Genomic DNA, 18,922 nt, shown 5'->3' on the forward strand with positions numbered 1-18,922 from the left:
TTTGCTTGCTTTTTTCCCCAGCCAAATACTGTCCACCAGATTGTAACCAATTTCTCTTTATCAGATTGGCTCCATGGAGACATGAGGAGCAGATACAGAATTGCTACTAGGCATACATTCATTTGCTAGAAAAAAAGCCTCATAATATTCAATATTATTTTCATTTACTTGCTTTCTCTTAAAACTTGTTACTAAATCAGTCTAGTATCCTTAATCCAGCCATTCCCCCATGCAAGAATGAGAAAAAGCACAGTAATTCTTCTTTTGTCATCCTCTTTTAACCAGGCTGTTTTTTTTTTTGTTTGTTTACATTGCAGTGCCTACATTTCTTAAAGCTGAACAAGAAGAAAGAGAGAAGGGAGAAAGAAAGAAACAAAACAGCAGCACCTATTTACAATCCTCATTACACTTGAAAATAACTGGGAAAACTTTACTTTATAGAACAAAGACAATCACAAACCACAAAAATAGTAATATTAAGAAAGAAAACGTTTTCTTTATTTAACAGTTAACTTTCTCCCCTCTTTTCCCCTTCCAAAACATTTTTCCAAACATGAATGACATGTAGGGCATGTAGTTTAGAGTCCCCCACAAGTCCAACAAATTCTGAAAGAGTCCAAACATTGAAGTAGTAATACACACCATGCTATTAGGCATTACTATAGACATCAAACTTACCTTTGAACAACACATACTTAGTACAATAAAAAAAACATGTTAAACTTGGCAGACTGTATAGACACAAACTTTCTATGGATAAGTCCACCAAAAAGACACTTGCCAATAGCTTTCTACTCCCATCCTTTTTATATGGGGGACCCATTTTCACCATCCTCCATCAGTCTTTTAAAAATAAACTCTAATCATGCTACCATAAAATTGCCATGTTTGCAACTGGCTTACCTTACCAATCACACCAGTATGAAGCCCTTAAGGAATTAAACTGGCTTAAATTCCAGCATTATCTTGATTCCACCCAACTAACTCTAGCTCATAAAATAATTTACAAACCAAAGAGCTGTCCCTGCCCTACAGCATATCCCACAACCATATTGCCTGTCCCTCAATCTATGATCCACTAATAAACAGCTTTTAACCACTATCAAATCCAACAAAAGAGCTGGTCAGAACCTTTACTCCTATGTCACTGTTAGGATATGGAATGCCATTCCCACAGAAGTCACCCTCCTTGACTCATTAAAAGCATTCAGACTATCTTTGAAGAAATATTTCCTCAATAATCAGATCTGTTCCTATGCCCAAAATTATAGGCCACCATAAATTATCATATATGTTTCTTTTTTTCCTATTCTCTTTTTCTCTGTCATCATACCAACCACATCACTAAAAAATATACTTCCTTTCTTCACTCTTAAGCCACTATGCTAATATAACATTTTTCCACATCACATTTCCATTTTATATTTTTCATTTTTTACCTTTGCTTGCTTTTCATGTCGTATTACTGTTGCACTATCTCCCTCCTCCTCCTTTCAAACCTTTACAATTATATTGTTCCTATCTATACAATCAATTCAAAATGTTTTTTTGACACACCTTGATAAATCATATGATATATTTTTGTCATGTTGTGCCTAATATATGTATTATACTGTATGTATATATATATATATATATATATATATATATATATATATATATATATATATGTATATGTATATGGTAACTCTTTCAATTTTACTAATACCTGTTGTACTACTTAACCTGTATAATTTGCTTTGTTAAAATTGTTTAATGCTTTTAACAATGTATATATTTTATTTGTGGAACTTTTCTCTCTGGGTCTCCATTGAAAATGGGTTCCTGACCCAGTGGACTTTCCTGGTCAATAATAAATAAATAATTTCCAGATTTTCTTGTTCTGTCATGTTTCACAAATATAACTATTGCATTGTAATCCCACATTAAGTTACTGGTTTTATTACTGTTCATCTCCATCTCTCATTTCCTGCCTCTGCTTTATTTACAGTGTACTCTCGATTCTTCTAGTCATTCCTTGTGCTCCCTTTCTTCTTTCCAGCATTTTCCATTGAAACCGTGGAAGATGCTTCACAGGTAAAGTTTTTTTGTAGTCTTTTTACAAGAAAAACAAGAAGCAGAATCCCCTTCTGTTTCACAGCTCACTTTTTGTTGGACACACACCTGTATTTTCCCCTTAGAATGTACTTCATCAAAAAATGATTTTGTCCCTCCAGAGAAGAATAACCTAAAGACAGCTGGGTACAGCAGTTTGAATCTTACACCTGCATCTCAACATTCTCTGAAGAGCGAATTAATTTGCTCCTCTTCTGCCTGGTGTGTAATGAGTAATCATTCTCCACAAACTGTCTGCTGTCTCCCACTTTTATTTTGTCCTTCTGACAGAGTTTTATCAGAATCATCTCCTTCTTGCTGGTAGGATTGCATCTTTATTGTTAAAGGTGTAGGTTGCTTTCTCATAGCCAACTCCTGCTATGAAGTACCAGTCCAGTTACTTGTGTTTTCATGAAATTAATGCAGTCTCTTCCTTCCAGCTTCTCTTGTATAGCTGAAATTCTCAGCTCCCCCACTCCTAAGTTTTTCTACCTCCTTCTTCAGTAACCTATGCAACCAGTTTCTTAAATACTCTCTAGTTCTTCTAACAACTCTCACTCTTGCCTCTCCTGAACTTACCCTGCCTCCTCCACAACTTTTCCCAAATTCAACTCTGTGTAATTACAATCCTGCCTGTCTGACAGTCCTTCCTTTCCTCTTTCACCTATTCCTTAACATTCAACTACATGTTTTTCTAAATATTTAATTGCACCTCATTAAGAATGTTTAATTATAATCTATATGCTCACTTTTCGTTTTTGTCTATATCTGTATTGTTTTTCCCATTTTATGCATATGTAATTCACCTTTGTTACAAATTTTAAACATTGTAACTTGGAGCTTTTCTCTTCGGGTCTCTGCTGAAAAAGGGCACCTGCCAGCAACAGTAACCTGGCTAATAAATCTTCATCTTTCGGCTGCTCTAGTTAGGGGTTGCCACATCAGATCATCTGTTTCCATTTCTTCCTGTCCTCTGCATCTTGCTCTGTCACACCAACCACCTGCATGTCCTCTCTCACCACATCCATAAACCTTATCTTAGGCCTTCCTCTTTTCCTGTTACCCGGCAGGTTCATCCTTAGCATCTTTTTCCCAATATACTCTGCATCCCTCCTCAGCACATGTCCAAACCAACGTAATCTTGCCTCTCTGGCTTTGTCTCCAAACCTTCCATCCTGGGCTGACCCTCTAATGTACTTATTCCTAATCCTGTTCACCCTCGTCACACCCAGTGCAAATCTTAACATCTTTAACTCTGTCACATCCAGTTCTGACTCCTGCCTTTTTGTCAATGCCACTGTCTCCAACCCATATAACATAGCTGGTCTCACTACCCTCTTGTAGACTTTCCCTTTCACTCTTACTGGTACACGTCTATCACAAATCACTCCTGACACTCTTCTCCACCCACTCCATCCTGCCTGTACTCTCTTCTTCACCTCTCTTCCACACTCACCATTACCCTGAACTGTTAATCCCAAGCATTTAAACTCATCCACTTTCACCACCTCTACTCCCTGCATCCTCACCATTCCTCTAGCCTCCCTCTCATTCACACACATATATTCTGTCTTAGTCCTGCTGACCTTCATTCCTCTTTTCTCTAGAGCATATCTCCACCTCTCCAGGGTCTCCTGAACCTGTTCTGCACACTCACTACATATCATAATGTCATCTGCAAACATCATAGTCCACGGGGACTCCTGTCTGATCTCGTCTGTCAACCTGTCCATCACCATTGCAAATAAGAAAGGGCTCAGAGCTAATTCTTGATGTAATCTCACCTCCACCGTAAAAGCATCCATCACTTCCACCGCAGACGTCACCGCTGTAACACTACCCTCGTACATATCCTGTACCACTCTTACATACTTCTCTGACACTCCCGACTTCCTCATACAGTACCACAACTCCTCTCTAGGCACCCTGTCATATTCCACAAAGACACAATGCATCTCCTTCTGACCTTCTCTGTACTTCTCCATCAACACTGTCAGACCAAACATCTCATCTGTAGTGCTCTTTCCTAGCATGAAACCATACTGCTGATCACTAATCATCACATCCCTTCTTAACCTAGCTTCCACTACTCTTTTCCATAACTTCATGCTGTAACTGATCAGTTTCATCCCTCTGTAGTTACTACAGCTCTGCACATCACCCTTATTCTTAAAAACCGCTACCAAAACACTTTTTCTCCATTCTTCAGGCATCCTGTCACTTTCCAAGATTTCATTAAACAATCTAGTTAAAAACTCCACTGCCATTTCACCTAAACACCTCCATGCTTCCACAGGTATGTCGTCTGGACCAACAGCCTTGCCAGTCTTCATCCTCTTCATAGCTGTCCTTACTTCCTTCTTGCTAATGCACTACACTTCATGATTCAGTATCTGCACATCATCCAACCTTCTCTCCCTCTCATTCTCTTCATTCATCAGCCCCTCAAAGTACTCTTCCCATCTGCTCAACACACACTCCTCTCTTGTGAGAATATTTTCCCTCTTTATCCTTTATCACCCTTACCTGCTGCACATCTTTACTAGCTCGGTCCCTCTGTGTAGCCAATCGGTACAGGTCCTTTTCTCCCTCCCTAGTGTCCAACCTTTCATACAACTCTTCATATGCCTTATCCTTAGCCTTCGCCACCTCTCTCTTTGCTATGTACCTCATCTCCTTATACTCCTGCATACTTTCTTCATCTCTCTGACAATCCCAATTCTTCTTCACCAACTTCTTTCTCTGTATACTCTCCTGTACTTCCTCATTCCACCACCATGTCTCCTTGTCTTCCTTCCTCTTTCCAGATGACACACCAAGCACCTTTCTAGCCATCTCCCTTACTATCTCTGCTGTAGTTACCTAGCTATTCGGTAATTCTGCACTGCCATCCAGTGCCTGTCTTAACTCTTCCCTGAACTCCACCTCACAGTTACCCTTTTTTAATTTCCACCATTTGATCCTTGATGCTGCCCTCACACTCCTCCTCTTCTTGATCACCAGTATCATCCTATAAACCACCATTCTATGCTGTCTAACTACACTTTCCCCCGCCACCACTTTACAGTCTCCAATCTCCTGCAGACTGGCCCTTCTACATAAGATATAATCTACCTGTGTGCATCTTCATCCACTCTTGTATGTCACCCTATGCTCCTCCCTCTTGTTAAAGTACGTATTCACCACAGCCATGTCCATCCTTTTCGCAAAATCCACTACCATCTGACCTTCTGCATTCCTTTGCTTAACACCATACCTACCCATCACTTCCTCATCCCCTCTGTTCCCTTCACCAACATGTCCATTGAAATCTACTCCAGTCACCACTCTCTCACCCTTGGGTACAGTCATCACCACTTCATCCAACTCACTCCAAAATTTTTCTTTCTCATCCATCGCACTCCCAACTTGTGGAACATATGCACTAACAACATTCATCATTGCACCATCAATTTCCAGCTTCATAAACATCACTCTATCCGATACTCTTTTCACCTCCAAAACACTCTTTTCACCTCCAAAACACTCTTAGCATACTGTTCCTTCAGGATAACCCCTACGCCATTTCTCCTCCCATCCCCACCATGATAAAACAATTTGAACCTGCCTCCGATACACCTAGCCTTGCTCCCCTTCCATCTGATCTCTTGCACACACAATATACCAACCTTCCTTCTGTCCATCATATCAGCTAGCTCTCTCCCTATACCAGTCATACTGCCAACATTCAAAGTTCTGACCCTCACTACCACAGTCTTAGCCTTTACCTGCCTTTGGGCATGCCTTCCCCCTCTTATCCTCCTTCGGCCAACAGTTGCCCAATTTCTGCCAGCACCTTGTTGGCCAACAGCACTGGTGGCGGTTGTTAGTAACCTGGCTAATAAATAAATGTTCTGTCCTCTAATTATTTTGTTTTTTGAACCATCTCTGCCTGAGCAGTCTCATATTCAGCCAGCCATTTCTTCATTTCAACCTCTGATTTTTGCAGCTTTGTCACATCTGAATATCTGTTCAAAGCTCCTTCCATTTTTCCAGCCCTTTATTATTTGTTAGATATAGTCCATCAGTGTTTCATTTATTTTAACCAAGTCTGTGTGCAGTTGTCTTAGCTTCCTGTAGTTACTGGAAGTCATGTCTGGAGGTTGTATTGCATTTTGCTGAACAGCCGCAGAGCTTTCCCTGCCTGTGTTTCCTCCTCACTTTTTGTAGCTGATTATTTCCAGGTGCTGTGCATTCATCTTTTCCTGGCATCCAGGCAGTACACTTACTAGCCAGTTACTGAAATTTAACCATAAACACAAAAGTTCTGTTTTCACACTGGGAGAGGTAGAGTCAAGCTGTTACTCAATGTGCAGCCATCTTGGAAGTCCCCCACCCTCTGTCCTTCTTGTTCAGAATGACTGTGTCATATGTTCTGACATGATGTGCATCTCCTCCTAGTCTTAGGTGAAACAAGGTCTAGTTGCTTAAGTTTGTGGTCATATTTCTTACCCTTGTGATTGCTTTCTTTTGATTTTTTCCAGTAGGTTTAATGTATTTTTTCCTTGTATGGACACGGTACTGAACGGCTGACCTGAGCAGTGCCTTGCAGAGTGAAAGCATTAAGCATTCCCTCTTTGCTTTTGAAATCCATTTCCCTGTCAAGTTCACATGTAGCCCAGTCATAAAACTGGATCAGGTTTGATTGACAACGTCTGGCTACAAACTGTTGGTTATAGTTCTAGAAATGCTACCAACCTTCCTGTCAGGATTCTGTCCATTACTTTCCATGCCACTGCTCTAAAACAGTTTTATTTTATTTGTGTTAGTTAACTGGGGGAACAGCACTGTTTTCCATGGACCTTTTTCTGTTTCAGCCCTGGATTTGGAGGGTTATCTGGTTAAGTGATTTGATCAGGGTCGCACAGTTAGACAAGGAGGCTGAGGGAATCTGTGAATCATTACACCACAAGAAACAACTTGTTAACAGCTCCTTAATCTTGTGCTGCAACTGCCAGACTACTATCAAGTAAGCAGGCCTATAGTCTGCATTCATGCTGTTCCACCTTTGTGTAAGGGTACATCAGGTTTTTGTCACCCAGTCCACTGGCAATTTTGCACTCGCCAGTAATTTGTTGAAGATCTTTGTCGGGGGGGGTTGGTTGTCAACCCGCTTGCTATGTTTCAGATGACTGCGGGAAGCAGCCCATTTAGTCCTTGAGCTTTATCTTCACAAATTGTCGCTGGTTTCCTATGAATGTCCTCCTTATTTGTCTTGGTGTGTTTGTGTAAACCTCTCTCCCCATTCTGCCCTAACTCTCTGTAGCATGGCATTATTCTGTTATTTGACTCTTTGAAGACTATAGCAAAGCTTTCATTCATAGGTTCATAGATTAGTACTAAGCTAACTGCCCTTGCGAGCCATTTTAAACTTAGCCAATTATCCCTTGTGAGACTCAAACCCTGCACCTTGTGTTTGTAAGGCAAACACCTTAACCATTAGGCCACCCCCCCACAAAAAAAAATATCTGTTTTCTTTCTCATTCTTCCATTTTCGCTCAGTTTTTATGTCTAGTTTTATCCCTTCCTCCTCTGTATACCTAAAAACATCCCTGGGTTTCATTTTGTTATCCCATTTGCTAATCACTTTCAAGTTTAACATTTGCTACACTTCTGTCTTTAATGCTTTTTGTTAGCCTACCTTTACTGTGCCTTCTCAACCTCTACACCTCAGCTTTCTACCTCTTGTATTCTGTTTTTCCCTAATTGCTATCCTTTTATTCCAGTGTAGCCACATTGATGATCTGTTTTCACCTTTTTGCCTGTTCTTGTAACACTTTTCCGTAGCTTCATTATCCATCCCTGACTCATTCCCATAGTTAGATTTGCTTCCAGTTTTCTAAATCATCTTTGACTACCTCTCCAAACACAGCACAGTTTGGTGTTACATAGACCATAAACGTTCCTTACTTTATGTTGCTGCATTTTATTATATTATAAATTCCTTTCTGCATAGATCTTTTCCTTTTAGTCATGCATTCATTACTTCAATTTACTGTGGTTTACCCATTATTTCTTTTTTGGTTTGATCTATGCAGTTTCTGTATTTATTGTTTGCCAATTGCTCAGTTTGACATGGAGCCTTTGTAAATATATATGTATGTTTTCTGAAGTGTAATGTGATCTCACGTATGTAAATCACCTGGTTGTATATTAGTCTTCTGCCATTTTGTGTGTTTTTATTGCACTTTTATATAATTCATAGTCTTTGTTGCTCTTCTGACAAGCACAAGTGAAAAATAAGTGTTGTGCTTTTTACTGCTCATTTATTACCATGACAACAAATTATGAAATATGAGATCAATGTTACTTCTTCAGGTGACAGCACCACTGTATATTTGGATATAATTGAAATGCAAATGTACTTAGTACAAGTGTTAATGGAACCGATTTTAGCACAATTTTTTCTTCTTCTGTTTTTGCTGATGTTGAAACTCTTCCTTTGAACTTTCGAGAGTTTACATACTCCAGGGCACTCATATCTTGTTTGATGATTTCTCCAGTCTGTTACCCAGTTTTAAGTATTATTTTGGTAACACAGTTGGACAGGCAATGTGTTTTCAGTTTCTTGTTAAGTGTCCTCATTTTCTGATTTCTTTGTGTGTGTGTGTGTGTGTGTGTGTGTGTGTGTGTGTTTGTTTGTGATACAGTTTTAAGATTATATGAGCAGTCCCTCCTTTGCGGTCCCTCTCTGACTGAAATGATTTGCTCTAAAACATCCTCATGTAGTACTCAAACCTGTATGGCCTGGAGAAAGTGGGAGTTTATGCACATGTTTAGACTGCTACCTCTATTGTAATCCTGAACTTGATCCTAGGTAATCTTCTAGTGGCACAGAAAGACCACTGCTACTACCCTTCAGATTTCCATGAGAAGGGATTATTTATGAACATGGTACTTTTGTTAGTAGTGTAAGTAGCTCTGAAGAACATGTACCTTTGTTTTTTTTTCATTAATTATGGTAGCTTTGCTGTTGGTTTTCCTATTACTTTCAGTGAAATTGAAGTGTATTAACCCACCACCGAGTTCGTGCAGGAATGGGTGTGCCCAACGTGATTGACATGCTGTTGGGCGTGGATTAACAACGGCAATGTCTCGTGATTGACACGCAGTGCAAATGTAACGGTAAATCTGTGTCATGTAGCATAAACAGTAGACAAAGGTATTGCACGAGCATATAATAATATATAATAATGACATGTATAACAGGCACTACATAAAGGTGCTTCTATCATATCATATATTGTCCAACTTAAATCAAGCATTTAATTTTTTGTGCTACTACTACCACACCAGCCAAAGCTCCTTATGTACCCAACATAAATTCTTTATCCCTGCAGTTTTTGAACTTCACCTGCAGTAACTCCTGTAGAGAGAAGAAAACCTAACAGACAATCCTCAGTAACTGCCACTCAAATGTGTCCTTCAGATTTGCAGCTTCTCATTTACAAGACAAAAAGTTGTACTCAAATATTTATTTCAGATAGAACAATTTTTAATGCTCTGCAATGTTAACAGCAGCTAGGAGACCACCCTCTACCTCATACAATCCTTTACTCTGGAATTACTTCCTCAAATTTCTATATGGTGTCCCTAAACTAGAAACTGCCTTTACTTCAGCAAACCTTCACTGTTGTTTAACCACTACCCTGCGCTACTTATGTAAGCTTACCTTTGTAATCCCTTGCTTTTCTCCACCTAGTGAAGCAGTGGATATCCATTCCGATACTTGAGTTACTTTATTTGCACAGAATAGCTGTATTTCTCTCAATGACCACTTCAGTATAGCATCTCCTTTTACAGCAATTCTAATTATCCTACCCAGCATTAAATTGCTTTCTTTCTAACCCAAGTACAAATACAGCTTGCACTGCCTTCTCCATACCATTATATCACACTTCCTAGATTTTAACATGTACATATTCCCACACAGTAAACAAAAATACTCTTAATAAAGATTAACTTCGCGAAATAAAGAAATTATTTATTTTATTTATTTTATTTATTTAACATTTGTTGACCGGGAAAGTCCGACTAGGTTCCATAGAGCCTGTTTTCGAGAACCTCTTGCTGTGAGGCGACAACGTTAACCGCTGCACCACTCACTTCAATCGCATCTGCGTTTTTATGTTATACGTTTAATGTTTTCGGTATTTTCTGTATAATCTGTCTAATCTTTTCATCAGTCTAACTTATTTTCAATAAAACAGTGGGCGGTGCAGTCAAAATGGTCACAGGTGGGGTTTGGGCGAGGCTTGCTACTGCGCTTCTGGTGGGTTAATACACTTCAATATCGCCTTACTTTCATTGTTTTTATATTTGCTGTAGATGGTATAAAATGAGGTTCCATTTTATATTTTCATTTGTATAGTGTATAATTATGAATATTGTCTAACATTATTAAATGTTCTGTAAAATTACTAGATGGGCTTCAGATAGTAAACATGCTGCCTGCTCTGATAACAGGTGTGGAAAGGTCAGCATTTAGCACAAAGGGGAGGCGCAGAAAAGGTGCAAATCATTTTATTCATTTGTTAAGGTTGGTTAGAAATTGCTGTTGACCTTGATGGATTTTAGTTAACAGCTGTAACAAAGTGCTAATTAAGTTTGATTTGTTTCATAGCCCTTTCACATTTGTCATTAAGTTAGCTGGCACAGCACACAGTAGATGTTGATGTAGAAGCTTAGTAATGCAGAAAGATGCCCTGTATGCCATTAACACATGAGGCATCATACAAAAATCCCTAAATTTATCTGAAACTAATGTCAACATAGAGGCCTCTGTATACACATATTTAGTGGGCTTTGGAACTAATTGCTTTTTTGAAACAACTAGCCTGTTTTCTCCTCTTTTAGCTACAACAAACATTACATTTACATACAGGTTTCATTTTTTATTTTAATGTAAATACAAGGTAATTACAGTAAATTTGGGTTTCTTTTACAATAAGCACATTTAATACTCTGAGCTTAAATGAGAGATTTTAATCACTGTGTGCTGTATGTGTTAATTTGCAAATACAGGGCAGCTCACTGTGACAGATTGCCAAAATGAGTTGCTGTAGCTCAAGAAGGGCTTTGAGGAATTGTCATAATGATTCAAGATACGTACCTCTAATATAAGACCTTACATACTTCTGTGTGTTGGAATTTGTAGAATATTATTTTAGGTATTTAATCTGTTTTTACTGTGTTTTCCTTTTTACTCGTGGTATTTGAATGTATTGTACCAAAGCAGATGCTATGTAAATGACTATGTAATAATAGCATGAGGTTATTACGTACTTTGAAAATGCTTTCTACTTCGAGGGGGTTGTTTTACAAAATTATGTTAGTAAGTTACAAACTTGCTTTCCTTATTAATTTGCAGTTAAACTTTCCCTGTGTGCTGTCTTAACACGTTGAGGAGAGCTGTGGAAAGTCTCTGTGGAGAACGAACCACCGAGGTTGCTTTTAAAGAACACTGGGCTTATTCAGATTTTATTCTTTTTTTCTAGAAATAACTCAAATGAAGTGAGGAAACCTCCCCTGCTGAATGGTTACAGTTAGTTACTAAGAACCTTAGCTCATTAAACAAGCAGGAAAAGTAGCAAACTAAAATGAATGTGGCCAGGCAGTGTGGTGATCAGTGCATGGGTGTTCCTAGCAGTGCAGTTTGTCTCTCTTTTGAAAAAGTTGAGTTAGCCAACAGTCAGCAGAGCCACTTAACAGTGCAATAAAAACAGTTAACAGTTGCTCAGTTTGACAGCTACACACCCCCACAGTATCACAGCAATGTCCATTCACAGAAGCACCCAGTATATGCATTTTTGAAATATAGGAGAATTATGGTCATTTTAAAACCTTATCAAAGGCTGTGCATGTCTTAAACAGTGTAGCCCCCCATAGTTGAATCACAGATTGTCAGAATTATTGTTTGCTTAGCCTTCAACAGTTGTAGTTACTTCATCATAGTATCATGAATCATGAAAATTAATTGATCTGAAGTAGGAGATTCATTTGTCTGCAACCTGTGGGTTATGGATCCGATATCGGATCCGAACCGGCATGGTTTTCCAGCTATGGATCCGAGCTCTCAGCTCCTCCCCTCACCCATAATGCCCTGCTCTCCCTACATGACCCCAGATCTAGTTTGCCGCGCTGGTGACCAGATTGGATTCCAGAGCTCTACAGCTATGTGTTTATTATTGCAATTTGCAGTGTTAAATTTAAGATTTTTCAGTTAGTTTTGTGTGAAAGTTATAGGTTTCCCTTCTTTATAGCTTAAAGTTGTTTAGTTTTAATAACTTTAATAACTTTTAGTTTTTCCCCTCTCGCTGCGTAGTGTGTGTTTGGGCCTGTGTTTGTTTGGCTAGTTAGCCTTACTTTCTTTAATTTTTAGACTAATTAAAGTAAAAAGTAGTGTCCTTAGGATGTCTGAACCCCCTAAGGCTTTTTTTTCGAAGTGCTCCGAGTGTGGCCATAAGCTTTCCCCTGCTGATGGCCACACTCGGTGCGTTCGATGCCTTGGGGTTGAACACCTCACTTCTGGATGTTCCATTTGTGCAGGGTTCAACCCCAGGGCATTGAAGGAGCGGAGGTTGAAGCTGGTCCTGGCGGGACTTTTGCCCCAGGACTCGGCTCCGGCTACCGCTCCTTCGGGGGGTACCGTGTCTACGGTTCCCTCCTCTCCGGCTCCCCCTCCTCCACCTGGGACTCAACCTCCCTCTAGTGGTTTGGAGGAGAGGGAAGCAAGAAAGAAGGACCGGAGGGAAAAGCACCATAAGCGGCGGGCCGAGACCTCTGTTTCGGCCCCGCCTGCCAAGCGGGCTTCTCCTCCAGCTTCCTTGTCTGCTGGTTCTCCCCCTCCTCGGCTCCGGTCTCCTGTGTGCTTCTCACCGGGACCTGAGGAGGAGGAGGAGACCCGATCTCCGTCGAGGCTATCGAGGAGGCACTCAAGGCCTACCTCGGTAGCCTCGTCGAGATCCATGTATAGTTTATCTGATGCTGATCTGGACCAGATGATGAGAAGGTTCATCCAGGCCCAGATGCAGATGGGAGTGCTCTTGCCTCCCCCCCCTCTGGGGGGGAGCTCGACCCCTTTCTTTAAACCTATTGCTCCTTCCCCGACCCGATACCCGGGTTCGGAGCAGTTGGAGCCGAGCAGCTTCGGAGCTGGGGGTGGGTCGGCGCCGATAGTACTGGGTACTTCGGATCCGACCCTGCCCTCGAGTGCTTCGGATCTGACCTCTCGGAGCCTGGATCCGAGCTTCGGATCCGGGGGGATCAGTGCTCCTTCGGCGCCGTCCGTGTCAGAGCGCACTGTCCCCTCGGATCCGAGTGCTTCGGTGCTGGCTCCGGTCCACTCTTCGGATCCTAGGGGGAGCCGATTATCGGATTCTTTGGTCGAGGTCGGCTCCCCCTCTGCTTTTGATGTAGTGGAGAGGGCCCTGTTGAGGGTTTCCGGACCCCCGGCACTTGCTTCGGCTCCGTCCCGCGCTCCATCTGTACTGGGCCAGGCTTCCACCATCGGGCCACTGGGACAGCCCGCTCCTTTGCCCCAAGTTGTTCCTTTGGAACATGACACCACTTGCGAGGGGTCGTCTGACAGCCCCCCGGAGGATGCCCCTCGCAAGCATACGTGCAAAAGGAGGCACATAGACTCCCCTGAGTCTCTCACAGAAGACACGGATTTGGAGGAAGGGGAAGGCTCCCCAAGATCACCCCCCAAGGATGTCTCTTTTGGAGACATCATGGAAATGCTTCGCATAAGGGGAGGGTGGTCTGCCCCCAAGTCTTCCTCGGACGAGTCCGTGTTCTTGGAGGCATTTGAAGCGGGCCTGTCTACCTCTTGGGTGTCCCCTCCTGCCGACCCCCTGGTGGACCTGATTACCACCAGGGCGTGGAAGGATCCGGACACCGTGGAGCCAATCCCAAAAAGGCCAGACCGTATACTTAGTCCCCCGGCTGACTGTGCCCACTGGAGTAAGGGGCCTCCGGTAGATGCCATGTTGACGGCGGCAGCCACCAAGAGGGAACTTGCTCAGGAGAGCCCCTCAGTCCATCCCCCGAGCAAGGAGTCTCGGATGATGGACCGCTTGGGGAAGCAGATGTTTAGTTCAGCGACCTTTTCAGTGAGGGCGCTGAACTACCTGGCACATGTGATTAGGATGCAGCGCGATCTTATCAAGGAATACGCTGCATCCCCACCAGAGTCCATGTCAGAGGAGGACAAATTGTTGCACTCCACCCGTATGGCCACTCTCAGGTCCGGGACTAACACCTCTATGCGGTTACTGTCCCATGCTACGGAGGGAGCCGCTAGAGCCGCAGGGACAGGCCTAGTTACTAGACGTCAGGCCTGGCTCCGTCATTGCGATTTCACGGAGCCCTTCAAGGCGTCATTTGCGAATGCTCCCTTCGATGGTTCTGCCCTCTTTGGCAAAACTGTTCGCGATACTTTGACCCAGAGCGAAAAGGACGGGAAGACGCTGTCTGCCGTCGGAATCCGCTTCTCTGTGCCCCAGAGGCCCTATTCTAGGAACCAAAAGGGCCAGAAGAAGATGTGGTTCCGGAAGTCGCAGCAGTCCCAACCTGCTCCGGACAACCAGTCCTTCCGTGGCAGAGGAGGACAGGGAGGACGCCGCCCCAGGGGCAGAGGGGCTCCCAGGAACTTCGGGTCCAGAGAACCCTTCTCTGAACGGCCCGCGCAGCAGCCCTGAAGGGTTGCCCGGCTGCTCCACTCTGGAGGCAGTCGGGGGACGTTTTTCAGAGCACCTAGCGGCATGGGAGTCCATAACATCAGACCGCTGGGTCCTCCGCATCATATCCAGAGGTTACCGCATCCCATTTCATCACATTCCAAATTTGAAGTCCCTCCCCGACGTTCCACCCGGTCAGTGGGAGGCCGCTTTGGCAGAAATTGGCCATCTGCTAAAGAAAAGAGCCATCCAGCCCGTCCCCCCAGACCAGATCGGATCAGGGTTCTACTCCAGGTTCTTTTTAGTGCCAAAAAAGACTGGGGATCTAAGACCAATATTAGACCTTTCACTCTTGAACCTGGCAGTTCCCAAGGAGAAGTTCCGAATGGTTACCTTACAGTCTATTCTCCCCCTTCTGGGAGAAAATCACTGGATGTGCTCTATAGACCTCAAGGATGCATACTACCATATCCTAATGGACAGACGCTCCAGGAGGTTTCTCCGATTCCGGCTGGGAGCCAGACACTACCAATTCCGGGTCTTTCCCTTTGGTCTCACCACAGCCCCCAGGGTGTTCACCAAGGTATTAGCAGTGGTAGCGGTCCACCTGAGGCTTCAGGGGGTGCAGGTCTTCCCTTACCTGGACGACTGGCTTCTCACCGCTCCAACAAGGCATCTACTGTTATTGGCGCGAGATTCCTTTCTCCATCTAGCTCCCCGTCTGGGCATCACAATAAATACAGAAAAGTCCAACCTAGCCCCTACGCAGTTCATAGATTTTATAGGTGCCAGGTTAGACACGAGACGGTTAAGAGCCTTCCTCACTGTGGACAGAATTCAGAATCTGCAGCTCCAGGTGCGGGCCATTCTCCACTCCAGCTCAGTTCCGGCGGAGTTGGTCCTGAGGGCTCTAGGGTCCATGGCAGCAGCGATAGCTCTTCTTCCTCTTGCCAGGTTCAATATGCGGGTCCTTCAATGGACACTCCTAGTTCAGTGGTCTTATCTTGCTCTTCCTATGCATGATCCCATTGCGATCAGCAAGGCTTGCAAGCGGTCCCTCCTGTGGTGGCTCCACTCACCAGATCTCCATGGTGGCCGCCCCTTTTGTGCTTCTCCCCCTCTCGCCACGGTGACCACGGACGCCTCCCGCCTCGAGTGGGGGGGGGGGGAATTTTGCAGGCCGGACGGTCCAAGGCACGTGGAACGATTCCGAGACCTTACTGCATATCAATGTTCTAGAGATGAGAGCAGTGCTCTTAGCGTTGCAAGCACTACAGGCCTTTCTTCCCTTGGGAACTATTGCAATTCAGTCGGACAACATGTCTGTCATCTGGTATATCAACAAACAGGGGGGAACCAGGTCTTACCCTCTTTGTCGAGAAGCCATGAGAGTGTGGGAATGGGCAATCTCCACCAACCGCTTTCTCATTGCAACGCATATTCCGGGTCGGTCCAACATCCTTGCGAACAAACTCAGTCACACCATTCTCTCCCCTTACGAGTGGTCTCTCAATGCTCAGGTAGCGAAACGCATCTTGCACGGTGGGGAACTCCTTGTTGTGATCTTTTTGCGTCTCCCTCAAACACCAAGTGCGACAGTTTTTTCGCTCTAATCCCTCCTCCCAGAGATACCCCAAGAGACGCTCTGGTTCATGCTTGGCCCCCCGGTCTTCTTTATGCTTACCCCCCTTTGCCTCTGATGCTCCAAGTTCTTCAGAAAGCCTCTCGGTTGGGGTGCAGAATGATTTCTCATTGCCCCATTCTGGCCTCGACAGATCTGGTTCCCCTTCCTAAGGTCTCACTCGGTGAATCCTCCTAGGATTCTAGATCCCATTCCGGATCTGATATCTCACCCGTCCCATCTATCAACCCCGAATCTGGACATCCTGAAGCTGACTGCTTGGTTGCTCCAGTTCCACTCCTGATCAGGACTCCCGGTATTTCGTCTCCAGTTAAGGCCATCCTGGTAGCGGCTCATAAACCATCTACCAGGAAAGTTTACCGCAGCAAGTGGAAACGGTTCTCCATTTGGGCGGAGCGGCAAGGTCTAGACCCCTTCACAGTTCCCCTTCCTCTGGTGCTTGACTTCTTAACCACTCTTTTTAATGATGGTGCCAGCAGTTCCACGGTCAAAGTGCAACTTGCGGCAATTTCTCATTATCATATTGGTCAAGACTCCAGTCCACTGATGTCTGCCAAATTGTGTAAGATTTTCCTAAAAGGTACTTTTCTTCTCAGACCCCCTGTAAAGCAAGTGGTTCCTCATTGGGACCTTTCATTGGTCCTTCAGGCCTTGACTGCTCCCCCCTTCGAACCTGCGGCGATGGTAGATCTGAAATTTTTATCTTTCAAGACGGCCTTTTTAGTAGCCATTACCTCGGCCAAGAGAGTTTCAGAACTTCAAGCCTTATCAGTCAAGCCTCCTTACTTGGTCTTTCATCCGGACCGTGTATACCTCAGGACCAACCCGTCCTTTCTTCCTAAGGTAGCTTCTGAAGCAAATATTAATCAATCCATTAACCTCCCTGTTTTCTTTCCTAAATATCAAAACAAAGGTGAATACAAGCTGCATTCCTTAGATGTTCACAGGCAACTTAGATTTTATCTGAACAGGACAGCTGGTCATAGGCAATCCGACCAGTTGTTTATTTCCTTTGCTAAATTCAATTTGGGCAAGCCAATTTCCAAAGTCTCCTTATCACGCTGGATTTCGCAGTGCATCTTATTGGCTTATCAAGCTTCTGGAAGGCCCGCACCGGAGGGAGTACATGCCCATTCAACCCGGTCAGTTTCTACTTCAGCAGCCTTTAAAGCTAGGATTCCTCTGGATGATATTTGTTCAGCAGCCACTTGGGCTTCATCTCATACCTTTATTTCCCACTACAAGTTGGATATTACATCTAGAGGTAGAGCATCCTTTGGCTCCGCGGTGCTCCGGAATATCCTTCCATGATGGCCGCCCAAGATTTTGGTAGCTGGGGACTCTGTCCCACAGGTTGCAGACAAATGAATCTCCTACTTCAGATTTAGAAGTTATGTACTCACCATAACGTTCCATCTGAGTAGGTGTATTCATTTGTCTGCAACCATCCCACCCTGGCCTTGTCAGTTTCCTGCATATTATGTGTTACCCTTTTTAGGGTATTTCTTTTGATGGCAAACTCGATCTGAGGTCATGTAGGGAGAGCAGGGCATTATGGGTGAGGGGAGGAGCTGAGAGCTCGGATCCATAGCTGGAAAACCATGCCGGTTCGGATCCGATATCAGATCCATAACCCACAGGTTGCAGACAAATGAATACACCTACTCAGATGGAACGTTATGGTGAGTACATAACTTCTAAATATAACTTGGGTGATTAGTGACTTCTGCAGCAGATCAAAAGACATAACCTCCTACATTGTTAAATTGTTAACAAACGAGTCAGTTGCAGCATTTTCTACAGAGTGATAACTGTCATGTCTTACTACTGACACTTGAAATATTTGGTAAGATGTTTACAGAATGTAGAGAAATAGATCCACAGCACATAAATTACAAAATATTCATAGGTTCATAGATTAGTACTAGGCTAACTGCCCTTGTGGGCCATTTTAAGCATAGCCAATTACCCCATGTGAGTATCAAACCCTGCACCTTGTGTCTGTAAGGTAAACTCCTTAAATATTATACCAACCTCCTATAGGTTTGATGTATTAATTGGCATTTTAAATACAACAAAAGCATAATGTGCGTGGTAAAATTACCAGCAAAATTTAAGTTTATAATAAATTATGTGAATTGTAACTTTACCCACACATTTTTTCTTCCATACTTTGGAATAATTATCCTAGCATTTCTTTTGTGTTGTATTTTAACCAATTTTAGTAAATTTCTTTTTGAGTCTGCTGTTCACTCACTGCTGATGTCCACTTGCACCCATTAGACCTTTCCACCATCCCTTCCTCCTCCATTATTATCCAGGGATGGGTGTGGCTGAAACCTGTATAGCTGTGTACCCCCTCTCCAGTGAAAGAATGACCCCTAAGACAGCTAGTTCTTCCACCCACCCTTTATCTGTCCAGGAAGTGGTCTGCGCAGATCTTATTGTAAACTGCAGATAGGCCTTC

The 18,922-nt window shown here is 43.3% G+C and overlaps 1 protein-coding gene across 3 annotated transcripts in view; it reads left to right on the top strand.

Annotated features, from left to right (window-relative positions):
- FAF1 (Fas associated factor 1) overlaps positions 1-18,922 on the top strand; it is a 5,915,525-nt gene that overhangs the window by 1,250,395 nt on the left and 4,646,208 nt on the right. The gene's annotated exons all lie outside the window — the stretch shown is intronic.

This window comes from Protopterus annectens, chromosome 14.part0, assembly GCF_019279795.1.
Source record: "Protopterus annectens isolate FY-2018-M chromosome 14.part0, PAN1.0, whole genome shotgun sequence".
In the NCBI taxonomy this organism is placed as follows: domain Eukaryota; kingdom Metazoa; phylum Chordata; order Ceratodontiformes; family Protopteridae; genus Protopterus; species Protopterus annectens.